This window comes from Anomaloglossus baeobatrachus, chromosome 5, assembly GCF_048569485.1.
Source record: "Anomaloglossus baeobatrachus isolate aAnoBae1 chromosome 5, aAnoBae1.hap1, whole genome shotgun sequence".
Lineage (NCBI taxonomy): Eukaryota > Metazoa > Chordata > Amphibia > Anura > Aromobatidae > Anomaloglossus > Anomaloglossus baeobatrachus.
Genome location: NC_134357.1, coordinates 462604916 through 462625821, shown reverse-complemented (window position 1 = coordinate 462625821; position 20906 = coordinate 462604916).

Below are 20906 nucleotides of genomic sequence, written 5' to 3'. Positions count from 1 at the left end.
AGTGTGGTGTTGCACTCCGCAGATGATACACCTTTGCAGGCTACATGTAGCTGATGGTTTGGGTTGGCCGGGACCAGATGGAACACAGTTGATTGAGGGGGAGCACAAGTTCATACAAAACTTAGTTTTACTGAACATAAACTTGGCAACAACAATTTACATTAGATAGTGGACACAAATCTTCTTGCACATTTCAGTGTCACAGAGGATCATTAAGCACACATTCTTCACTTCAGTTGTTCCAACCTCCATAAGTCCTTTTCTTCCCACCACCCAGCCTAATACTACACCACAGTCCTTGGAAGTCATTCTCCTCCTCAAGCAGTTCCACATCTTTTCCCTCTTAGAGGGATGTTGCCAATATGGCTGGACTGAGCTAAAAGCCAATGAAGACGCCTAGGAGACACTCGCTCAAGACACTCACATCGTTCCTTGTCCTGCTCTGTCTTGCACAAGGACCCATCTCTCTCTCTCACTCATTCCTTTGGTCAGTGTGCTGACCAGTTCCACAAGATTACGTGTCACGGACACCTCCTTCTCTTTCTCAGTTGTTCCCTCTTTTCCTCAGTCACGCTATCCTATGTAACAGTGTCTTCAAGACACCCACGTCATGTGGCTCTGCTGCTCCTCAGACCTGAGGTCTCTTCCTGTCACAGGCTGGGCCCTGACTGATGTTCCCACAGAAACAGTTTCTCTTCCTCAGCACTAGCTCCTCCCCTATAGGCTAATCCCAACTGTCAACTGTCTGTTGCCGGGCAGCTTTCTCCATTCACTTGCAGACCAATAACACTGATAATATCTTATTAAACATCCTATATTATGTACTACATGATATTACACCTTACATTACATCATCAATACTGCTATACCTCTACATAGTAACATTCCCAACTCTGCTACATCTTATTTATACATTACAATACCTTACACTGTACATTCCTATATAACATTACCTTATATCTTAGCATATGTATATATATATATATATATATATATATATATATATATCTATATATATAATTGCCTTATTCTGTCTGTCTGTCTGTCTGTCTGTCTGTCATGCTCCGAAATTGTGTCCTTACGGGGACACAAAGCTGATTGGCCGCTGGGCTCGCCATGGCCCCGCCCCCCCCCACGGATTGGCCTCTCGCCCCGACTCTCTGCAGGCCCCGCCCCCTCACGCAATCCACGCTCGCTCTGGCCCAACTGACACGGAGCCCCGATTCCCAGGTGAGTACACACACATCAGATCACACTCACTCTCACACTCACTCTCACACACACCTCACACATCACAACATGCTGGGATATCGCTTGCTTCTACACCGGCTCCGTCAGGATCCCAGCAGCGCCACACATAACCTTGCGATGCTGGGATCTTCACGGAGGCCGTGAAAGCTGGTAACCATTATACACATCGGGTAACTAAGGTCCCTTAGTTACCCGATGTGTATCATAGTTACCAGTGTACACCGGCTCACACTCACTCTCACACACACCTCACACACACATCACATCGCATCCACACATCAAGGTCCTGCAGCTGCGGAAAATACAGACACATAACAGCACACACACACACACATACACACACAAATCAGATCACACTCACACACACCTCACACATCACATCGCATCCACATACTCACAACATCCTGGGATATCGCTTGCTTCTCGGCCTCGATACTGTGCTGTTGTGATCTTCCAGGACCTGCCGGAGGATCACATGGCCAGAAGCATGTGATATCCCCGGATGTTGTGAGTATAAGCGCGTATGTGCGATATCATCAGTGTCTGTGTGTGTGAGTGTATGCGATCGGGTGTGTGTGAGTGGATGCGATCGGGTGTGTGTGAGTGGATGCGATCGGGTGTGTGTGAGTGGATGCGATCGGGTGTGTGTGAGTGGATGCGATCGGGTGTGTGTGAGTGGATGCGATCGGGTGTGTGAGTGTCGGCAGAGGAGCACGGCGTGCTGGAGGAGGCTGGGAGCAGAGAGGCTGATCATGGGGAAGGCTGGGAGGAGAGAGGCTGATGCTGGGGGAGGCTGGGAGGGGGAGGCTGGGACGAGGGAGGCTGATGCTGGTGGAGGCTGATGCTTGGGGAGGCTGATGCTGGGGGAGGCTGGAAGGAGAGAGGCTAATGCTGGTGGAGGCTGATGCTTAGGGAGGCTGATGCTGGGGGAGACTGGGAGGGGAAGGCTGATGCTGAGGGAGGCTGGGAGGAAGGAGGCTGGGAGGAGAGAGGCTGATCCTGGGGAAGGCTGGGAACGGGAGGCTCATGCTGAGGGAGGCTGATGCTGAGGGAGGCTGGGAGGGGAAAGCTGATGCTGGGGAAGGCTGGGAGGACGGAGGCTGGGAGGAGAGAGGCTGATCCTGGGGAAGGCTGGGAACGGGAGGCTGATGCTGGGGAAGGCTGATGCTGAGGGAGGCTGGGAGGGGAAAGCTGATGCTGGGGAAGGCTGGGAGGACGGAGGCTGGGAGGAGAGAGGCTGATCCTGGGGAAGGCTGGGAGAGGGAGGCTGATGCTGGAGGAGGCTGGAAGGAGAGAGGCTAATGCTGGTGGAGGCTGATGCTTGGGGAGGCTGATGCTGGGGGAGACTGGGAGGGGAAGGCTGATGCTGAGGGAGGCTGGGAGGAAGGAGGCTGGGAGGAGAGAGGCTGATCCTGGGGAAGGCTGGGAACGGGAGGCTGATGCTGAGGGAGGCTGATGCTGAGGGAGGCTGGGAGGGGAAAGCTGATGCTGGGGAAGGCTGGGAGGAAGGAGGCTGGGAGGAGAGAGGCTGATCCTGGGGAAGGCTGGGAACGGGAGGCTGATGCTGGGGAAGGCTGATGCTGAGGGAGGCTGGGAGGGGAAAGCTGATGCTGGGGAAGGCTGGGAGGACGGAGGCTGGGAGGAGAGAGGCTGATCCTGGGGAAGGCTGGGAGAGGGAGGCTGATGCTGGAGGAGGCTGGAAGGAGAGAGGCTGATGCTGGCGGAGGCTGATGCTGGGGAGGCTGGGAGAGGGAGGCTGATGCTGAGGGAGGCTGGGAGGAGGGAGGCTGGGAGAGGTAGGCTGAGAGAAGAGAGGCTGATGCACACACACACACACACACACGCGCGCACTGCACAACACACCACACACACACACATACACACACACACTAGGAACCACAAACAACTGCCCTACACAGACACCCACACACACAGACAACGCTGCACACACACAACACCCAACACACAAACACCGCGGCACACACAAATATACGCACATACCGCACAACACACACATTGCACAAAACATACCTCCCCCCAAAACACACCACACACACACAAACCGCGCAACACACACACAACGCTACAGACACACAGCGCTCCACAAAGAACGCAACACACGCAACCCACATACAACACCGCTCTCACCCCCCGTCACACCCAGACAACACCCAGAACATGTACAGCGCCCTACACAAACACTTGGTAACTACAGACAACAACATCTCTCTCTCTCTCTCTATATATATATATATATATATATATAACAAAAATCATACATGAACTACACAATACGTAAATTCTAGAATACCCGATACGTAGAATCGGGCCACCTTCTAGTATATATATATACACATATGAAAAAAACATATATGAACACATTTGGAGTCTTAAGGGGTATGAACTCGACCACCACCTTACCAAGAGGTAGGGGGGAAACTTTGATCATTAAAGGGGGAACCTTTCACAGTTTGTCCCAAAAAGTTGGATTATTCCATGCTAATATAACTCAAGAAAAGGAACATGAAATCTCTGTTTTATCCAGCATGTCTTCTGTATGTATTTTATGGTTTTCGTGGCCAGGGCCATAATTACAGCTCCTTCTACTCTAGGCAGACTGGAGACCAAATGTTTGCCATTTAGGTGCCTATTTCTAACTGAATTGTGTTTTTCATTGACGAAAGAGACATTCCTTTCCAATTACTTTTTCAATGAAAACTTACTATGAACTATAGAAATAAAGCAGGCACAAATGCGCACATTCTACATACACTCCTCATTATTGAATTTGCATCACCAAAAAGGAAAAGCTGTGGCGTTATGGAAATCACAGGATGGATAGACATATTAGTGATCTGCAAATTATGGAAAAACATCTCAATTTATTCAGTATCCAGTATGAAATCCTCACACTTGAAGCCTTGTGGTATTTGTGAGGTCATTAATGGTTGTCTGAGGAATGTCAGGCCATGCTAAATGCTTTTGGCCAAATTGGGAACGCCGCTCACCTCGAACCGCTGGCGCTCGGGTCCGGTGCTTCTGCTCCTCGATGGCTCGAGCATGGGGCCGGACCCGGGGGCTCGAGCAGCGCCTCCTCGCCCACGAGTGAAAAGGGGGAGGTTTGTGGTGGGATGTTTGGGGATGTCGGTCGTGATGCCACCCACGGGTTGTGGTGATGGTGGGCACCACCGCTGCTGGTGACGGGGGATCCCGGGAGCGATGGCGGAAAGCAGCTGAGGTGTTGACCCCTCCGTGGGTAGGGGCTGTTGGTCCCGGGGCCCCAGTTGGGGAGTAAGGAGGAGGTATAGGTGCAGGTGCCGATGCGGGGAGGCAGCGTGGGCACAGGTGCAACGTTGCGGTGCAGCGCGGTGCCGGATGGCACTGTTGTACTCACTCAGACACAGAAGGATAGAGTCTCTGGTAAACCAAACGGCTGGATGGACGGGGCCCACAGCTGGCTGCGGTGTTCTCACTCTCCCCGGACGGGTTGATGGTGCCTGTCATTTTCCTGCACCTGTGTAAGTGTGTTTGACTCCTATGGATTCCCATGGGTAGTCCGCTCCCCGGCGTGTACGTGTCGGGAGAGCCCGTTTTGCCCGCAGGCGCTGGCCCTTGGATCTCTGGCCCTTGACGGTGGCACTTATCTGGACGGGTTGGGCTGTTGCCTTCTGACAGGACTTAGGTGGGAATGAACCCCTGAGGTCCAGACCGCAATCAGAGAATTTGACCTTTTCGGCGGCTCCTAGCCTAGTCGGGGTCTGAGTACCCTGCCTTGGTGCTTGGCTTCAATCTGCTCCCCGGTTCGGTACCGGCGGGCCACCGCCCGACCCCGGTCCTACGGTTCCGCTGACCTACACCACCTCCTGCAGATGGCCACCACCGTCTGCTGACCTTGCTGATCGTGCCTGGGCTCCAACTCAGACACTGACAGTCTTTACTCCTCTCACTTTCACTGTCTACTCCAATCTACTGTCCTTTTCCCGCCTCCAGGCCTGTGAACTCCTCGGTGGGTGGGGTCAACCGCCTGGCTCCGCCCCACCTGGTGTGGACATCAAGCCTGGAGGGTGGCAACAAGGATTTTTGGTTGACTGGTGTCACCTACTCAGGGGAGGGGGGGTGTGTGTGTTAGTGTACTGTGACCCCTGGGGGGTCCAGGGCGTCACACTAAATGCTTTTGGCCAAATCAACAAGATCCTCTGCTGGCAGTGCTCTCTAAAATTGCCGACCAATGTCCGTGCCTTGAAGACATGTTAAGTATTTTGAACACCTTGATGATTATTACAATGATCTGCTCTTTGCTCTATCAGTACAGATGAGAAATATACAATCATCTCCAAGGTCTAGACCAACTCATCACAGATACAGTACTTGATAGGGGTTGTAATATTATGCTTATGGCTATATGGCTGCTTATGTCATGCCACATTATTTAAATGGGTTGTCCACTACTCAGCCAACCCCTTCTCAATCAGCTTGTTTGACCCCAGTAAAATAACGCTTATTGTCACCTCCGGCGCTGGCACCATTCCAGCAATGTCGGCACTCACACTCCCGGTACTCCCGGTACTGATGTTGTGACGTAAGCGCCGGCTCCACTTTCCCTACCTTCAGATGGATTGACCATCAAGAAGAAGTCAAAACTGCAGATGTCCGCTCACCGTTTTATGACTCTGATATGGGGAAAGTGAAGCCAGCGCTGTTTGGGTGCAGGGCTCGCTTGACGTAAGAATGACACGTGAGCACCAGGAGAGCACTGGCACGTCACCGGCACCCGAAGTGAGTATAAATGTTACATAGTTACATAGTTACTAAGGTTGAAAAAAGACCTAGGTCCATCTAGTTCAACCTTCTTCCACCAGTTCTACATTTGGTCACAAAGTCATTTATAACGAACAATGTTGTGTGTACTGAGGAAATCATCCAGCCCTTTTTTGAAAGCTGTTATAGTATCTGCCATTACTACCTCTTGTGGTAGGGCATTCCACAGTCTGACTGCTCTAACTGTAAAAAACCCTTTCCTATTTAGCTGCCGGAATCGCTTTTCTTCCACTCGCAGTGAGTGCCCCCTGGTCCTTAGTACTGTCTTTGGAAGAAATAAGTCATGTGTCAGTCCTTTATATTGACCACACATGTATTTATACATATAAATGAGATCTCCTCTGAGACGTCTTTTTTCTAAGCTAAACATATCTAACTTTTTCAATCTGTCATCATATGGGAGGCCTTCCATTCCTTGTAGTAGTCTAGTTGCCCGCATTTGAACTGACTCTAACTTCTGAATGTCCTTTTTAAAATGTGGAGTCCAAAACTGAATCCCATATTCCAGATGTGGCCTTACAAGTGATTTATAGAGGGGTAACAATACGTTGGGATCACGGGATCTAATCTCTCTTTTTATACACCCTAGAATCTTGTTTGCTTTTGCTTTTTGTTATTTTACTTGGGGCAAACATTCAGATTGAGGAGGTTGTTGTCCAAGTAGTGGATAACCCTTTTAACTATACATAGTTACATACAGTAGGTGATCTGAGCACTTTTTTAGTGAGATTGTGTATGGCTCTTTACACTATGTTTTACGCCTTCCATTACTCACATATGCTAAAAATGCTCTTAATGTATCCATTTCATAGAAAGCTCGCATTTGCCACTCATAATTGTAAAAAAAAAAAAGACATTTATGTTCCCTGGATGCCACCTAGAAAAAAGATAAAAACTCCAATATATTTTCGCAAAATGAAGCTAAATTTATCTTAGTTGACTGAAATGGGGGTCTACGGAAATAACATAAGGCTTGGAACTTTTGCAAAAAAAAATGGCAAAACACAAAGTGAAAACAGTACAAAATGACCCTCAAAGATAAAATGGAGATGAGCAACGTGAGTGGTCAGTACATGAACTATCAGGAATATACAAGCAGATGCTATGGGGTCCAGCATCAGCCTCAAATGTAAAGGCACCCCAGAGATGAGGAAGCAGTCAGATCAGAGACAGAACGTAAGAAAGGGGAGAGGACAACTGGTGAATATGGGGATGAATAGTAGTGGCCAAAGACACAAGGGACCAAGATTGGAGACTGTAATAGTTATCATAGCCCTTGTCTGTCTCGATTACTGATCAGATTCATTCACATAGCTGTATATTCAGTCCAAGTGTTGTCCATGAAAAAAAAAATGGACCCCACCCAGACAGCACTCAGACCAACGTTATTCATCTGGATTGTTCAGATGACAGTTTTTTTCACACATACCGAACGTCTATGTGAATAAAGTTGTGGCATGTGCTATCCTCTTCTGTTTTTCGGATGAGTCTTGCCTACTCAAGAAAGGGAAAAGTGAGAGATGACAGGGCATATGGCTAGGGAGGAAGCTCCAGAGGAACGTCAGTCGAAACGTGGGTACAAAAGTGAAAAGATGTGGCCTCTGTGCTAGGGCCAGTCAGGAAACCCTGAAGTAAGCTCTTGAGGTCCGGAGCCTACGACTCACACCGGGAGGCTTAGAGACTCATCTGGATAGAAAAGCCACCAGGGCCCAGAAGCATTACAAGGTGTGAGGAATAAGGGGGGAAGGAAGCGCAGACCCTGGAGTGTTGAGGACAAGGTTCAAGGTAGCAGGGGACAGAACAAAGAATAGTACCCCACAGACAGAGAAAAAAAGGCCATGTCTGTCAAAACGGTGTGAAACATAAAGTAGGCAAGACTGTTTGGCCAAGTTAACTCTGGTTGCGAGTCTCACTCTCCATCTGTATCGCAGACTGGCAGCAGGATAAGGCTATGTGCCCACGGGGACAGTGTCCTGTGGTTATATCCGCAGGACATTCCGCAGGTGCTCCCAGAAATCCGCAGCAGAACTTCTGTCTGTTTCCATGCTGCAGATGTATTGCAGAATGTCCTGCAGATATGGTGCGGGCATTATGCATTGAGGATACAGTACCATGGCTTCGGCACTGCATCCTCAATGCAGAACAAGTGCTGCAGTGATCGGGGCGTTCATTCCGGCGGCCAGGTCACTCTGTTGGCGTCTGGTGCACTGTGCTGGAGGTGGGCGGGCTTGCACTAGATTCGGCTGTCACATGACCGGAGCTCGTGCAGGCCCCACCCACCTCTTCCTTCCTGTACCTGGATCGACCACGCTCCTGTGCACCGGACGGAGAAAGTGACATCGTTGTCTCTATATCAAGGCAGGTAAGTATATGGGACCCTGCGGAGAAGTCCGCAGGAATAATTCCCATGCTGCTGATTTTTCCGCAGGGAAATCCGCATTATTTCTGCTGCGTAAAAAAACGCAGCGTGGGCACAGCAGTTCCCAAATGCCATAGAAATGGCTGGGGAGTAGCTGTGCTGCAGATTGTTGAAAAATCCGCGGAATTTCCGCGAAAAATCCGCTGCAAATTCCGCGCATTTTCCGCAGCGTGGGCACCTAGCCTAAATGAACTCCGGACCGAAGCAGCAAGAAAGTGTCATTCACCCTGGCACTTCCGCACAAGGAGTCTCCTGTGGGTCGCGTCCCCCTACAGGTGAGCAGAAAAAAAACATTGCATGCGGGTCAGCCACATTGCGCCTGAATTTTAAGGATACATTGCAATTATACACATAGGAAACTGTATTTGGGCTTGTAAATTTATTAAATTCTGATGTATAAAAGCAGATGCTGTATGAATGACTAAACAGATGTTTTTTAGGTCTATTTGTTATATGCTTGTGTGAACTTATTAATAGGGGGATCCTATTCCATCTTATTACTTGATACATCCCTGCCGGGAGCCATAGAATGAAATGCACAAATTATATGTAAAATTGTATTATACCAAGTAACAATGTGTCAATCATTGGTGGTACTAGTGGTGCTCTGTTGATACAGTGCAGCTATACTAATGTATTCCTGCTTATACCTGTGTCACCTCCAGGGATGATGATGTGAAGAATCACCGTAAGCAGCGCACACTCCGCTCTGGAACCACACAGCCGGGAAGCAGATGCTCCACCAAATGTCTAAGAACAGTTATTGTCTTCAGCCAAATGTCTCCTGAAATGCTGCAGGAGTGATGGCTTCTCTCCCTCTCCCCTTCACTGTGCTTCAGTGCACAATCCTCGTATTAGATGATGTCCTACATCAGCATTTCTTCAAACTGAGCAACAGCTAATGATGACAAACCACGAGAAATAGATAGTGCTCATTTGCATAAAAATTAAAATATATCCAAAGGCGCTTTGTCGCAAGAACATTTGCAGAGCCAATGGCTACGTCTTTTTTTTTTTTTTTTTGACGGTGATCAGATTTCACTTTTTAAGAAGAGATTTGCATGCAGATTTGTCGAGTGTTTTATTTAGATCAGTGTATAATTAAGTAAGCATTCAGCAGAAGGGAAAAAAAAAATCTTTGTGTGGTAAAAGCTTCTGAATGGTTTTAACTCAGCTGGTGCCAAAAAAGATTCAAAGGAGCAGAATACATATGGCGTTTCCATACATTGCAGATATGTATGATGATGTGTCTGCAGAAACAGATGTGCAGAAGGCACAGGTCACAGTATTCGCTATCCAGTTTTATTCTTGGTTTCTAAGAAGTCTGAGACGCTTATGTGGGATTCGTATGGTGATCAGCAATGTAGAGACAAGATTTCATATGGACCCCGTATGTCAAACTCCTGTGACGCCCTGGCACCGCCAGGTGGTCACACAAAATAGGCCCCCGCACAGCACCTTCCCTCACAGGGTTAAACCTTGGCAACCAAATCCTAGTCACCCCCCCCAGGGTAGGAAAGGCACACCAGTGGGTGGAACCAGGCGGATGGAGAACGCCCTCCTGGGGGTCTGGAGAACCCGGGGTGGGAAAAGAGTCAGTTTGGAGTTTGCAGTTCAGTTGAGTTCAGGTAAGTTGAGTTGAGAGGATCAAGAGGAGAAAGGCTGAAGCTCAAGTACAGAGAGCAGAGGCCCCGGGGTTGGAGCCCCGGTGTATTGGCTAGGTGGCAGACGGTGGTCTGTGTCTGACAGGCGACGGGAAGACGACAGCCGGAGATCCGAGGTGGACCGGGGCAGGGTTGGAGCCCGCCGGTACCGACACCAGAGACCTGACCCGGAAACTGTGCACAGAGGGGGTACTTGGACCCTGAAGCCAGGACCGGAACCAACGGCCTAGCTAATTAACCAATTGAGGGCAGGATTACAGGTCCTTTCCCAACCAAAGTCCCAAAAGCAGACAACCACCCACAGAGAGGGATAAGGCATCCGCCAGGGCCCAGTAGATCCCACGGGTCAGCGTCAGCGGGCACGGCTCCCAACAGAAGTACCGGGAGCGGACTCACGTGCTCCACACCAGGAAGTCCACCACATCACAACACAGTGCAGAGGAAATTGACACAGACCATCACCCCGGATGAGGGACCAGAGTACACCCGGCCGCGGCGGCCGGCCAGCAGCACCTTGGTTAACCATTAGACTTGTCTGATTTATTTAATCGTGAGTAAACTGAGACTCCCTGGTCTGACCAGGCGCGCTGGCCCCTGCCATCACCGTCCCCTGCACTGAGTCACTGGCCCCGGGGCAACCATCCCTACCCACGGAGGGGTTAACAACTAGCTGCCATCCCATCGCCCCCGGGTGCCCCACAACCGCAGTGGTGGTGCCACACTTCACCACACACTGTGGGTGACGTCACAGACTGCTACGGCAAATCCCGTACAAATACGTCCACTTTCATTCGGAGTGTCCGCGTGACCCCCGGGCCCGGGAACCCCTCGAGTCACACTGCGGATGCGGATCCGAGCAGCCTGGCTGCTACTGACGTGGGGGCGGCACACCCCGGCCCGCAGGCAAAATCTGGCCCAAAGGCTGATATTATGGCACCGGCACCAACAAGACTATTTGAGGCCCATTATTCTGTATGGAGAGCTATGTGGAGGCCAATATTCTATATGGTGGACTATATGGGGCCCATTATTCTGTATGGTGGATTATGTGGGGCTCATTATTCTGTATGGAGGACTATGTGGAGCCCATTATTCTGTATGGAGGGCTATGTGGGGCCCATTATTCTGTATGGTGGACTATATGGGGCCCATTATTCTGTATGGAGGGCTATGAGGGGCCTATTATTCTGTATGGGGGGCTATGTGGGGCCCATTATTCTGTATGGTGGACTATATGGGACCCATTATTCTGTATGTAGGACTATGTGGTGCCCATTATTCTGTATGGAGAGGTATGTAGAGCCCATTATTCTGTATGGAGGATTATATGGGGCCCATTATTCTGTATGGGGGGGTATGTGGAGCCCATTATTCTGTATGGTGGACTATATGGGGCCCATTATTTTGTATGGAGGGCTATGTGGGGCCCATTTTTATGTATGGAGGTCTATGTGGGGCACATTGTCCTGTATGGAAAGCAATGTAGGGCCCATAATACTGTATGGAAGGCTATGTTGTGCACATTATTCAGTATGGACAACTATGTGGGGCCCATTATTCTGTATGGAGAACTATGTTGGGGCCATTATTCTGTATGGATGACTATGTGGCACCCGTGAGTCATTTGTCCTGCGACTTTGTCCAAGTTTTTAATTTTGGCCTTCTGTGTATTTGAGTTTGATAACCCTGTTATTGACACAGTACTTTCCCTTCCCTTGGGTGCTACTGACTGCAAAAAGTGCACAAGGATGCAACATGGTCCAAAATCAGAAAGGCCTCTCACCTTTTTGTCAACTCTCTCATCCCAATGGTCCTGCAAGAGCCTTCTACAAGTGACCTTCCCGCATCGAAGCTTAAGCATACCAGTCTGTGCTCGGATGTTTTCTGCATTTCCCATGGTTCAAACATGAAGAGTAAAGTTGCAAGGGGTAAGTTAAAGCTGACATGGTTGGTCCTCTAAGTGCTATATATATTTGCCTTGAGAAGCAAAATGGGAACAAATGCTGCTTGCACAATGCTTCATGAATCACGTTTCAAGATTCAATTCACTTTGCTTAATGGTAACTACTAGTTGGAATCTTATCAAGCCCACACCATCTGACTGGAGTGCACCATTCAGAAGCCTCAAATACATTTGGATCCAGTGGCTGCCAGGAAAATACTTTTTGCACAAATGCCAAAATTGAAGTCTGGTATGAAGGAGGAATGATAAGGGTTAGTCTTTAATTGTTGGGGTTCTAAAGTTCGGTATACAATGCCATTTTGGAAAATGCTAGTGTAAAAAAAAATCTGAGAAAAAAGGCAGTCGTATTTACCAACACCAGATCACGATATTATTGCACTGCGGGGTGCGGCCTTTATAATGGGGGCCTGCTGCATCCTGCAGTGACTTTTTTCTGTGATGGTTTTTGAATTTTATGAATTTTATGTCCTTTTTGGTAAATTGCTTTGAATTTTGCACTGCTAAGCTTAGTAGCAACATTTTGGGGATTCTTTATTTCCTTTAAATACCATGCCTATGGGTAAGAAACTGACTACACAGGACCATGACCTCAACTCTATTAAAGGGATTGTCCTTTACAGTAGATAAGCAGTTGAAGGAGATTCTGAATCCAATGGTGTATCTCGTAGATTACTGGGTGCAGCCATTCTCACATAATCAAAGAACTGAGTTTCAAGCATGTAGCTGAGCTCAGGGAGCTGTCCCGCCCAAACCAGGCTCTCGATAGGGATTGTCCATTGACTGTGAGGTGTCTATCACATTAGGGGGTATGTTGGACTTCTCTGCATGTGCATTTCTAGTCCTGCAATGTTAATCACAGGGTCATGAAGCCATTAGTTTAAGTAAACAACAGCACACACACTCATAAGAGTGGCAGAGTTGCATTTTGCTTTTTAACCCCTACAACATGCTGTCTTCAGCTTGCATTGCAAAACCCTGCTAACAGGTTCCCTTTAAGGCTCTTTGTGGGTTTGATCTTTGTTATTGCTGTATACAGCATATCTGATCCTGTTTGTAGCCAAAACTGGAAAATCTATCCGGCTGTCACTATCTGTACAGTATTAGGATAGGTTACAATATATTGATCATTGGAAATCCAACCACTGAGACCTATTCGACAGAATGGGGAATTTTTATCCCCATTAGAATACAGTGTAGTGTGTGTGCTTTACCGATGCTTTATTCATTTGCTATGGGTCTCCTGAGCGCTGCTTTCGAGAAAGAATACAGGCATGGTCCGGCATCCGACCTGCCACTTTGTTTTGTAAAATTCCCCCTTCTGCCAATATAGGGGGGCAGGTGCCAAAAGTTAGATGCCTACCGATCAGTCATCCTGGGTAAAGGTGCTAATATTGTTTTACCGGAAAGCCCCATTAAGTACCTTAGAGATGAATCTAATACTTTACTATTCTGGATCACCTCTCTACTGCCCAAGACTTCTACAGAAACTGGCATTAATCCCTCTACTGCCCTAGACCATCAAGGAAACTGTCAGTCACTTCTCTGTTACACCAAGCGAGGAAGTTGGCATTAGCCCCTACACAGGTCTAGCCCACCAGCGCTGCCAGCTGAAGAACATATTTGGATCCAGGATTCTAGAGAGCAGGAATACTAGTGAATAATATCACAACGTGCCATAATAAATCGCTAGTAAAGGCTCCACATAGGGAATAATCCCAGGTTATTAATAGTTCATTGGTCCATGAGGCATTGATATGAAAAACAACTACTCTTATGTCCCCATAGAAAGAGAGATGTATAGCGGAGAATAGGAGACAGCCACATAAAAAGTCCTGCCTTTGTGTTGGAAAGTCTCTGTTTGAGCAATGTATTGGAGCTTCATGAATATTGACACCAGAGCAGCGCTCAGAACAAGCTGCAATGTTCCAGCCAGCAGCATTAGAATTTGTCATTGTCATTTCACAAATGTTGGGTATTGTTAAGGAAATTGTATGTGTAAAGCAAACCTGTCCAAGACCAGAGTATGACAAGGATACAGGAGCCTGGATCTGCCGGGGACTGAAAACAGCAGTTATATGTGTCCTATTATATGCCCACAACCAGTCATAAATAATCGTGACAAGTTTTTTTTTTTCCAGTGTGTGTCTATGAAAGTCCTTGACCAAACCTCCTGTCTCAGGCTCTCTCTGTTTTGTGTTCGGGGTGCCAAGCAGCCGCATGATAGATAATACTGTACGGCTAGTGACAGCTGGATAGATTTTCCAGTTTGTGCTAAGAACAGGATCAGATATGCTGCATACAGCAATAACAAAGCACAAATACACCAAAAGAGCCTTAACCGCTTGTCTGCTGCTCCGGACATCCACACTCCTGCCTGATCCCGATCCGTCCGTTATCTTGACTGGCCCTCGCCAATAGGAAAATGAATGGCCTTTATTTTCTTTAGCTTTATATTGCAACATAACCAGGCATCCATTTATAATTTAAAGAGGTTGCCTCGCAAAAAAAGGAGCAAACTTTAGTTTACAGAAATTCAATGTAGCGCCAAAAGCGTAACTACAGAGTTAAAAGGAACCTATCACCAGGTTTTCACAAGATAAACTAAGGCCACCACCTTTACCGCCTCTTTTACAGTAGTCTAGCAACCTGTATATAAGGCCTAAGCCACACGGCGAGTGGAGTGCGAGCAAACATCGCATTCCACTAGGACCAATTTTAGCCTGTGTGTCAGCAAACATGAGCGATTATTTTCTCAGCCCTAATCGGACCGAAAAACAATCGCAGCATGCTGTGATTGTAATGCGAGACTCTTTTCTCTCGCACCCATTCAAGTGAATGGGGCGAGAGAAAAATCGGGCTGCATTCGCGGTACACCGGTGTACCGCGCATGCAGAGCGAGAATCGCAATAGCCAGCTACGAAGGAGAGAGGGAGAGAAATCCCTCCCTCTCCTCCTCAGTGCCGGCCTGCCCCTCTGCAGCACCGGTCCGCCCCCCGCAGCTGAGGTCCGCTCGCACAGTCGGACCTCAGGCGCAGGAACACTCGTGTACCGCCCCGCGGCCTCAGCTGCGGCCGCCGAGCCGCTCGGATCCGTGCTCGTGTACTGCGGGTGGTGGCTCGAGCCTCTCACGGTCCCGGGGGTCACGTCGCTCTGAAAGGGGTAGTGGCGGTGCACGCAGGGGTTTGGGTGGTGGTTTAGTGGAATGGGTAAAGTTCGTGACGCCACCCACAGGTTGTGGTGATTGTATGGTGGAGACCACCGCTGCCGTTGACTAGGCCTCCCGGGGACGGTGTTATGCAGCTCGGTGTTAACCCCTCCGTGGGCATGGGGCGATGGTCCCGGGGTTCCGCAGGAAGGTGAGGGCCGGAGTGCAGGGCGCAGTGTTGCGGTGCAGCGCGGTGCGGTGCCTGACGGCACTGGTGTACTCACTCTGACACAAGATAACGGAGTCTCTGGTAAACCAAACGGTAGAATGGACGGGGCCCACAGCCGGCTGCGGTGTTCTCCCTGGACAGGTTGGTGATGGATGTCGTTTCCTTGCACCCTGTGTTATGTGGTTATTGACTCCTGTGCCTAGACACTGGTAGTCCGCTCCCCGGCGTGTAAGTGTCGTAGGAGCCCGTTTGCCCGCAGACGCTGGCCCTTTGGATCTCTTGCCTTTGGTGGTGGCACTTATCCTGGATGGTTGGGCTGTTGCCTTCAATCGGGACTTGAGTGGGAATGAACCTCTGAGGTCCAGACCGCAATCAGTAAATTTGACTATCAGGGCGACTTCTAGCCTAGTTGGGGTCTGAGTACCCTGCCTGGTGCTTGGTTCCAATCGGCTCCCCGGTTCGGTACCGGCAGTCCACCGCCCGACCCCGGTCCTATGGTTCCACCGACCGTACACCAACTCCTGCAGACGGCCACCACCATCTGCCGACCTTGTTGGAGGTGTCTGGGCTCCGACCCAGACACCTAAACAGTCCGTAGCAGGCCTGGTCCCAGGTCTGCCTTTGACCTTCCTTCCTCACTCCTCAGCTCAACTCTCTCAGACCGACTGACTGACTGACTGCTCTGTTTTTCCCGCCTCCAGGCCTGTGAACTCCTTGGTGGGCGGAGTCAACTGACTGGCTCCGCCCCACCTGGTGTGGACATCAGACCCTGGAGGGTGGCAACAAGAGTTTCTGTGTGACTGTTGTCACCTATCCGGGGAAGGGGTGTGTGTGATGTTGTGTCTGTGACTACCTGGCTAGTCCAGGGCGTCACACTCGCATGACACTCAGCTCCTGTTGTGCTGCCAGAACGAGCCGAGTGTCATGCGAGGATTGCAATAGTGCCCTTTGTGGCCCCGGCCTTAGCCGCCATATCCCCAAATAATCCCTTTATATGGTCCGGTCCAATCCGCATCATAGGTCTTGCTTAGCGCCTCCTCTCTCCCTGCAATTGCTGTCTTCCTGTCCAGCTTTATGTAGATGATTCATTCTTGATTCATTCTTCATCCACACAGTGTCCATCAGTCATGCTCCTGTACAGGTATACTTCACTCTGCCCTGCTGAGGAAAGAACAAAGTGTAAGGGGGTACCAGGCTCTGCCACCCCCGCAGAGGTAGTCGGTGTTATATATTTAGGTGTGCAATAAAGTTTTGTTGTTTGTCGTGTGGCCACCAAGTGGCAGTGTGACCCTAGTGACTGCTTCCCTGGTACCCCGTGGGTAGGAAGGGGTTAGTTACAGGGACAGCAGAACGTTATGAAAGGGGAAAGTTGTAGGAAGAGGATAGGAAAGTCCCCAGTGAGGAACAACAGAGTAGAGCCCAGAGTATTATTTCTGCAAGACTCTCAGGGTCAAACCCATACCCCGGACATGTTGGGTCCTGAACGAGTAGGACTGAAGATAACTACATCCCCTGCTGGTGGAGTTTAGTTCAGACGGTGTGAGTGGCGACTGTTCCCTGAAAAGAATTCCCAACGATTCCCTTCAAGAGACTGACGGTTAGTGTGCCCTTAAGGATAGGGTGGGACCAGGCGTGTGAGCAGAAGATGAGGCTGTCACATGTTTTATTGTCTAAGAAAGAGATGAGGGGCCTAGTGGTGCTTTCAGACCCAGGTGCCAGGGAAGCGGTCGGCCAGGAAATTGAACAACGTAATGGAAACTAGAAGGAACCCTGACGGGGTCAGAAGCGGTGCCTGTAATGATGATGATGATGATGTCAAGAAGTCTGACAGTAAAGTTCCAGTGTTTGAAAAGAATCCTCCTGTCTCCAAGTTACTGTCTCAGAGGATGAATAGACTGTTGTGGAAGTGTATTTACACTGGAGTGGTGACTGGGATGCAAGGGGTTGATGTCCAGCTGCGCTGCGGCCTAGAAGCCCCTGGGATGACTACAGTGGCCCCCAATAGCCACCCCAACACAAAGTCCGGTAATGTGTATGCACAAGGAAAGAACAAAAAGCACCAAAGACCAAAAAGAAGAAATTGTGCATGACAGTTTTGATAAAATCAATGTTTTGTCAGCAGGTGATTATTACCAGAGGACTAACAAACCCTGAGCCGTGCTAATGACCTCTACCTATGCATAGTGTGCAGAGATAGCCTCCAATCATTGTTGTGGCTGGGTTTATACAGGGTTCAGCATTCAGAGAACTGGTAAATCTGCGGTTGATAAAACAGTGATTTTATAAAAACTATAACAAGCAGCCCAGTAAGTGGCACATCACTGGAGTAAGGGTATCAGCACTTACATTATGCTGCTCTTAGATGGGATAGCAAAAACCGGCTAACAGATTCCCTTTAAACAAATGGAAGCATGGCTAAAGAGATTACATGCAGTCTCCATTTTTGATGCAGATGCATTTTCAATACCATGTAATTTAGGATACCGCAAGGTGCCAAGGCCACTATTGGCAGTGGCATCGGAGGGGATAAATGCCCAGATTTATAGATATCATTGATCTCAGCCATTTGGGTGCAAATGGGTCTGGATGAAAACAATGTAAAAAGGGCTAACAGATTGAGAAATTGAAGGAACTGTCACGTTTGGTAGAGGAAGCCTAATGATATGGGGTTGATTCACAGTCGAAGGTATTGGATACTTGACCAGGATTGATGGTGGTCTCAATGCTGAGCTATATGTGAGTATCATACAAGATGAGTTACTTTGCACTTCGTCCCCACAGTCCTTAGACCTCAATCCAATCGAGCACTAGTGGGTAGAGTTGAAGAAAAAGCTGTATACATGTATACATACCCAAGTGAGTCGACCAGTTTGCACCAACATGGGGACTATGTAGAAGAGACCTGGGATCAGATTTCATTCGAGTCATGCTTGAATTTGATCGAGTGCATGCCCAGAAGGATTCAGACAGTTCTGAAAGCTAAAGGTGGATTTATAAAATACTAACAAAATGATAAAAATTAAAATTTAGATTTTTGAAAGCAAAACAGTAACAATGCAGTGACATGACAAGATCTGCATAATTAATGATATGCTAAATAGCTGCAAGCCAAATTTATATGTGAAATAGCCAAAATGATTGTATATAAAATGTAGGTAGTCTCACATTTGAAGCTGTAGTGGATCGAGAAATATGGAGCCTGAAAGTCAAAAGTTTATTACCACTTTGCTCGTTAGTATAAGTGAGAACACTATGTTATAAGGAGCAGTGCTATACATGATAAGAGCGGACACTGTCTAATAATGGATGGCGCTGTACATAATAAGTGAGGGCACTATATAAAAATAGACATTACACATAACAAGACAGGACACTGGATAGCGCTATAAATAAGAGAGGAAACTATGTAATAAAGGATGGTGCAATACATAATGAAACAGGTCAAAAATATGTACCACTGTATTTGCTAATATCCTAAACTATAAACTAAAGCTGAGATGACAAGAAGTCTACCAGGATCTCACCTGTAATGGAGTGTTTGCTGATATTGTTGAATGGACAACATGAAGATGGAAGATTCAATATGGTTGTGTGGTCAACAGAAAGGTGCTTGATCCTACAAGGGATACTATAAGGTTTGATCATATGTGCATGGTGTAGGGAACCAGAGTGCTCCAGCCAGTAGCGTCCCTGTAAACATTGTGGGGCATCACGAGACTGGTGTCACGGGTGTGTCACCAGTGACGGACAGTCCTGTGGTGTTGCCTATGGAAGGTCACAGCACTAGGCTGATCAAACTGCTTCCTTTCCATCTATTATTTCTGCTTGGTTTTCATCCCTTTCCCTTTAGGACTCTGCTGAGTTCCTCAGCCTGTCAGTTGCTTTTTAGTAGTACATCATTTGTCTCTTTAAATCCCTTCACTTTCCATTACTCGGTGCTGGTGATAGGTCATATGCCTTTATCTAGTCTTCAGTGAAAGCAGTTGATTTGTATACATCTGGAGAATATTGGAGGTTGTTGCAGTTCCTCTCCCGGTGTCAACTGGAGATAAGTTGTTTGTTGTTTTCCCTAGTTTGTTATCCCTGTGTGTCCTTTAGCACCTAATGGGGCCTACAAAGAGTTCATCTCATCCACTCCCTACCTAGGGCTCAGATCAGGGTCAGCCTAAGGCAGGTATCCAGCTCGGCGCATAGGTGCGGAACCTATCTAGGGTGGTGAGGAAACCCAGGGCACTGCGGTAGGCTTGGTCAGGGGCCACCATCTCCCCCCACAGTATGGCTTCCTGTAAAGGCACAAAAAAAAACACCTTTCAGAAAAAAGAGCACAGGATAAGAGATAATACAGAAAATATGGAGTGGATCCTAGTGTTAATCACGAATAGAGCGCTCAATGGAAACCCTATAGTTCGGGGACAGAAATATGTATATTTTATCACTTAAAGAGGTATTACTAACTTTATTACGTTCAATATGGATAAATAATATTTAATAAAATACATGTATACACTTTATAAAATAATTAAATAATTTCGTTTTTATTTGTCTTGATAATATTATGTACTAGCTGTAGTACCCGGGCGTTGCCTGGGAAAGTAACTGTCTCTCTTCCGGGTTTCTGTCTGTCTCTGTCTGTATCAGTTTCTCTGTCTGTGTCTGTATCAGTCTCTCTGTCTCTCTCTATATCTGTGTCTCTCCCTTTCTTTGTGTCTGTCTGTCTCTCTCTATCTGTCTGTCAGTCTCGTTCCAGGTCTGTCTCTGTCCCCGGCTGTCTCTGTCCCCGGCTGTCTCTGTCCCCAGCTGTCTCTGTCCCCAGCTGTCTCTGTGCCCGGCTGTCTCTGTGCCCGGCTGTCTCTTTCCAGGGCTGTCTCTTTGACCGGTCTGTCTCTTTCAAGGGCTGTCTCTTTCCAGGGCTGCCTCTTTGCCCGTCTGTCTCTTTGCCTGTCTGTCTCTTTGCCCGGTGTGTCTCTTTCCGGGGCTGTCTCTTTCCGGAGCTGTCTCTTTCCGGGGCTGTCTCTTTGCCCAGCTGTCTCTTTGCCCGGCTGTCTCTCTGCCCGGCTGTCTCTTTGCCCGGCTGTCTGTTTCCAGAGCTGTCTCTTTCCAGGGCTGTCTCTTTGCCCAGCTGTCTCTTTGCCCGTCTGTCTCTTTGCCGCCCGTCTGTCTCTTTGCCCGTCTGTCTCTTTTCCAGGTCTGTCTCTTTGCCCATCTGTCTCTTTGCCCGTCTGTCTCTGTGCCCGTCTGTCTCTTTCCAGGGCTGTCTCTTTCCAGGGATGTCTCTTTCCAGGGCTGTCTCTTTGCCTGGCTGTCTTTTTGCTCTTCTGTCTCTTTGCCCGTCTGTCTCTTTCCAGGGCTCTCTCTTTCCAGGCCTGTCTCTTTGCCCGGCTGTCTCTTAGCCCGTCTGCCTCTTTCCAGGGCTGTCT